Raw genomic sequence first — 6,504 nt, forward strand, 5'->3', positions numbered from 1 at the left:
GGTTTGGAAGACTTAATATTAAGCTGGCAATGTTCCCCAAATTGGTCTACAGAGTCAATGTAATCTCTATCTAAATTCCAATTGCTATTTTTCAAAAATTAACAAATTGATACTTAAGTTCATACGGAAATGCAAGTGATCCACTATAACAAAAAAAAAAATCTTGAAAAAGGACAGCAAACGTGGAGGACTCATATTTCCCAATTTTGAAACTTACTACAAAGCTACAGCAATCAAGACAGTGTGGTACTGGCATAAGGAGAGGCATACAGATCAATGGAATATAATTACAAGTTCAGAAATAAGTTCATTTATCTGGGTTAACTGATTTTCAAAAAGGGTGCCAAGACCATTCAATGGGGAAAGATTTAGTCTTTCCAACAAATGTTATTGGAATAATTGGATATTCACATGGAAAAGTATGACTTTGCTCTCTTCACACGATACATAAAAATCAACTCAAAATGGATCATAGGCATAAATGTAAGAGGTAAAACTATAAAACTTGTGGGGAAATAAAGCAGTAAATCTTCTTTACCCTGTATTAGGCAATGCTTTCTAAGATATGACACCTAGAGCATAAGCAAAAAAACAAAAAGATTGATAAATTAGACTGAATCAAAATTAAAAACTTTTATGCATCCAAATACACTTTGAAAAAATTGAAAAGATGACCCATAGAATGGGAGAAAAAATGTGAAAATTATATATCTGATAAGGGACTACCATCCAGAATGAATAAAGAACTCTTACAACTCAACAATAAAAAGACAATTAAATTATAAAGGGGGCAAATGATTTAATAGACATTTCTCCAAAGAATTTATACAAATGGACAATAAGCACAGGAAAAGATTCTCATCACTAGTCATCAGGGATATGTAAATCAAAACTAGAACGAGATATCACTTCATGCCCAGTAGGATGGCTACAATTTTAAAAACTGAAAACAAGTTTTGGCAAGGATATGAAGAAGTTGGAATCCTCATACATTTCTGGTGTCATTGTGAAATGTTTCAGCCACTATGTAATAATGTTCAGCAATTCCTCTAAAAGTTAAACACAAACATATCATGTGACCCAGCTCCCCAGTATATATATATATATATATATATATATATATATATATATATATATATATATATATACCCAAGAGAATTAAAAATGTGTTCACACATACTTGTACGTGAATGTTCATAGAAGCATTATTGAAAACTGCCAAAACACGGAAACAATCTAAATGTCCATCCAATGATGACTAGATAAACAAATGTGGTATATCTACACAATGGTATATTATTCTGCCATAAAAAGGGAAAAAAAGTATTGACATGTGCTATAGCATGAATGAACCTTGAAAACATTATTTCAAGTGAAAGAAACTGGACTCAAAATGTCACATATTGTATGAATATTTTTATATGAAATATTTGAAAAAGACAAATCCATATGGATAGAAAGTAGACTAGTGGTTTTCGTGGGCTTGGAAGGGGGAAGATAGGGAAGGGAGTCACTGATAATGGGCAAGATATTTCTTTTTTGGATGTGGAAAATGTTCTGTAATTAGATGGTGGTGATAGCTATACATTTTTAATATACTAAACCACTGAATCCTACAATTTACAATGGTATTTTATGTTATGTGAATTATATCTTTTTAAAAAGGCACAATTAAGGTATGCTTGTGTGGCCAAAACTATAGCACTGTGAAAGTACATGACCATATTTGTTTCAAGACACTGCTGACAAAAATATTTACACACTTGAAAGGGCACCACGTAGTGTTGCAGAAGTAAAGCCTCTGTTTGTCTACCACTCTACTTCAACTTTTAGTGTTTTCTTTAATAGAAAGGTAATGTCCAGTCACAAAAGGTATCTTTTGATTATTCAAAACCCAAAAGTAATACATGTGTGCAGAATGTTGTTAGAATCTTCTTCAGGTATCAATAACAGAAAATGTAATTCAGAAGTTTAGCACAGGTAAACAAAAAACAAAAAACAAAAAACAAACAAAAAAAAAAAAGGGCTTCCCTGGTGGCGCAGTGGTTGAGAGTCCGCCTGCCGATGCAGGGGACACGGGTTCGTGCCCGGGTCCGGGAGGATCCCACATGCCGCGGAGCGGGTGGGACCGTGAGTCATGGCCGCTGGGCCTGCGCGTCCGGAGCCTGTGCTCCGCGGCGGGAGAGGCCACAACAGTGAGAGGCCCGCGTACCGCAAAAAAAAACAAACAAACAAAAAAAAAAAAAAAAAAAAGTTTAGCACAGGAAAATTCCTTTTAGGTGCAAATTATCCAATGTATTAGCATCAATGATTTTGTTGGTATTGTTGTTTGTTGTCTCTTTGTTTTATTTAGATCAAGGTATGAGAGACAGAATATGGTGGCTTGCTGCTGAAATGATGGGCCATGTGGTAACAGCCTAGGGATTGGTTTCCCAGTTCAGGGATCTCAGGATAGAAGTAGTTGAAAACAGGAGTCTAGAAATCAGCAAAGAATAATTCAAGGGCAGATCAGATAGAGAGCCTCACTACCTTAAACCTTGAGCTGGCTAGTCAGGAAGGGCACTGATTGAGATAGCTGAGTTAATTCAGAAGTTGTTGATGGTTGGAGGGAAATGGCCAAGGTAGGCTGAGAATAAGGTCAGGCAAATGAGACATAGAATTCTGGTTCCATGGCTCAGACAGTGTCAAGCAAAGGTGGTCTAGTAGCCCTGAATACTCTATTATGGAGAAGGTTCTCCAAATGATTGATACTGATCTGATACATTTTTATTCTCAGAGTGCCAAGACCATTCGTTTGACTCCACCTTTCCTCTGTTGACTCCACATTTTCTCTGACACTCTGATACCTGAAAGAGCTTCACCCCTTTTTGAAACGCTTATTTCATGTGGAATTAGAGAATTGTCTTTTTTACCTTCAAAAACATTTGGTCTCTACAGGAATGTATCATTGAACTTAAGGCTTTACAATGGGAACTTTGTTCTTCAATGTGCAGAGTGCACTGTAGGGACTTTCTTTACCCTATAATTTATATCTAGAAATCTAACTCTCCCAGGAAAAGAAGGCTAGACAGAGTTGGAGAACATGTTGAATCTTACAGCAGCGGGGAGTGGCTCCCAGAGAGGAAAAGCTACTAGTGACAATGTTAATTGCTCTCTGTCATAGGGAACAAGGACTGTAAGTTGGAAAGCAATATTGAAAATCATGTGTGCCTTAAAAATAGCAAGTGTTTCCTACCTGACATCAAAATCTAGATGAATTATTTTTGTTTTCAGTTTTCTTTCAGATATTTGGTGGTGAATGAACTGACCCATAGTGTGGTATGCCAGACAAAGTTACACACATACTATATTACATAATCACTTCTAAGTTCTTTATTTCTAAGTTGTCTTCTCTAAGTTCTATCCTAATACATTTAAAAAAGAAGCCTTCCATTAAGCAATATAAATCCTAATGCTCTTCAAGCTAGATATTTCTCTTACATAATTTTACCAAATAACATTATGAAACTGTTTAGCATAACACACTCATGCCAAATGGGACAGCTAACTAGTCAGAGGAGTATGCTAACACATTTTTCTCCTTTCAATATCTGACTTTCAAAAACACACACCTGCCCTTTTCCTCATGTTGCCAAGACATACAATATCCCATATTGTTGAAATGATTTTTGTTATGAAGAGAAACAAAGAAAAACAGTTTCCATAACAATGTGTCTTTCTATATGAAAACACTAAGAACATCACTTTCATCACTATTTAACTTTTGTCTTGTTTTGTCAGTTTGCCTGTTGATTTACCCAGAGGATAGAGCAGATGCTGAATATTATTTTGAGGAGAGGACAGAGGCAAACAGACAGTTAAAGAAAAATGTATTCTAATTTCACAGAGTAAGTTATTTAGCGACATAGGCTTTCTGATGTAGGCAAATAATAAAACACGATATGGCAAATGAATTAAGTTATGTGTTAAGAGAGTGTCTTGTGAATTTTGCATGGATATGTAAACCAATAGATTTGTAGAACTGGCATATGAAGATGAATGTCTATTAATTTTGACTGTACCATAAATACACATGCATGAAATGAAGTTTAACACATACTAATATGGGCCAGGTTCAGAAGGTGGAGAGAGAAGATGGAGAAAATCTGGCTAAGAATGAGGTTCCCAGTGCCTCAAAATTTATATATCTCAGATGAATAAATGACAATAAAGCGAGGCTGGATTCCTGACTAAGCTGAATGAATTATAGAAGTTATTTTTTTTCTTTCTGTGCTGTGCACCGTTGAATTGGGCACATAATTGTGTGTGTGTGTGTGTGTGTGTGTGTGTGTGTGTGTGTGATGAGCGAGAGAGAGAGAGAGAGAGAGAGAGAGAGAGAGAAAGAGAGAGAGAGAGAGAGAGAAAGAGAGAGAGAGAGAGAGAGAGAGAAAGAGAGAGAGAGAGAGAGAGAGAGAGGGAGGGAGATAGTTTAATTGGGCATGTACCAGGCAGTTTTCTGGATTATAAATTATTTAGATAACTGCACAGGATGTTATAAGCACAGATTAAGAACTAATCATTCTGCCTAGCGAAAGCCAAAACAGGTTTCAAGGAAGAGGTGACAATGGAATTGGCTATTGAGAGGTGAGCAGGAGTTCTTTAGGAAAGTGAGGAGAAGGAATTTTACAGCAGAGAAAAAAAGCACTCGCATTACAAGGAAGGCATTAAAAAGCCTTCTTTTGGGGAGAAAATGTAAAAAATGTAACCTGCTGTGTTTGGAATACACATTTTATTTTATAGCATAAATATGAAACTTATTTTCAGATTTCAGCAGTCCAGGCAATATTTGGGTCATGACCAGTATGAATTAATCCAACTAGCTTGTTTCATCACAGCAACAAAAAAGGGAAGGGAGCAGAGAGTAGAGGTATGTGAGTGAAACTGGGTAATCGGATAGATGGTAGACATAAAGATGTCTAACCAGGAAGCCATGCAACTGAGACTGACAGAGAATCTAGAGAAATGTTAGACTAGGAAGGACAATCAGTGTGAATGGGCTATTTAATAACTGACAGGGACAAGAAATTAAGAGGAACCTCCTGTTTAAAGATGAATTGTGCTACCTCTGTGTAGTAAAACCTATCTGCTGACAAGCAAATTTCTCCACATGAGAACTAACAATAAAGCTGACCCTCTGAAAACCTGTGGAAACAGCTTCCCATTTCTCTCTTAGCACTCTGCTCCTACCTTATGTCATCAGCCCCCAACCCTTTCAGGTATACACCATCTGTCCCTATATGTACCAGATATTCTTATGCTATTATTTTGTTGTCTCAAAATCCCCATAATGGTGTTCTGTTAGGTTTATCATATGTGGGTAGGAACATACTCCATGCCAATCTTTCCCTCCTCCTTCAATTCAATCTTCCCTGTTCTGTATCCTAAGTCTTATCCATTCTACCTCCCAATGCATATCAAATATGTCTACTCCTTTCTGTCCAAAGTACCTTTGCCTTAATTTAGGTCTCTGTCTTTCAATGGTTCCCTATTATTAACAGTATAAAATTCAAACTGTAATGATAATGGTCTGAAATAAGTTAATGGCATTTCTGAAATAACTACACTTTATGAATTTGCTTACACTTTAAAAGAATTTGCCTTGTTATATCAGCAAGTTATGAAATACATGAATAAAAATGATATTGGTCATATTAAAATGTTTACGGAAGCAGAGGTTGGATGTGATATTTTGTACATTTAAAGACCAGGTATAACACAGACATAAGAACTTGTCCCATTGATGTAATGTTTTCCAAAAAAAAAAAATCTTTTTTTAAAAAGAACACCATTAAAATGCTGAATTTGCACATATACTTGTGCTTTCTTTGAAATCTTAGTAGCAAAACTCCTTTTTTTATGAGGTGCTGTGCAATTTCAGTGGTAATTATGTAATGAATCTGAATGTCCTTGAATAGGCTTTTTGAATTTAATTTTCCATCTTTTCTGCAGAAGGTCTAATCTTTGAATACAAAATTGTTTAGAGAATACAATCAGAGCAACGTCTGTAATCTTCTACAAACTTTGTGAAGTTTTCTTCCTATTTTAGACCCATGGGGCCTGATTTTCAGTTTTAAACTTTTGAAATGTCTTTATGTGTGTCTTTGTACAAGTCATTTAAACTGTATGTGCCTCAGTTTTTTAATCTATAAAGTGATGATGATGATAATAATACTAATAATTTCTTATAAAGTTGTGAAAAATAACATAATGTATGTGAAGTATTTAGCACAGCTCCTATCACATGGTAAGTTTCACTCAGTATTATCTGTCATTATTATCACTATTATGATTATTATATGCCTTCTATGAGATCTTTCCTATATATATATATATGTATATATATATATTTTTTTTTTCGGTACGCGGGCCTCTCACTGTTGTGGCCTCTCCCGTTGCAGAGCACAGGTTCCAGACGCGCAGGCTCAGCAGCCATGGCTCAAGGGCTCAGCCGCTCCGTGGCATGTG

This window comes from Orcinus orca, chromosome X (assembly GCF_937001465.1).
Source record: "Orcinus orca chromosome X, mOrcOrc1.1, whole genome shotgun sequence".
Taxonomy (NCBI): Eukaryota; Metazoa; Chordata; class Mammalia; order Artiodactyla; family Delphinidae; genus Orcinus; species Orcinus orca.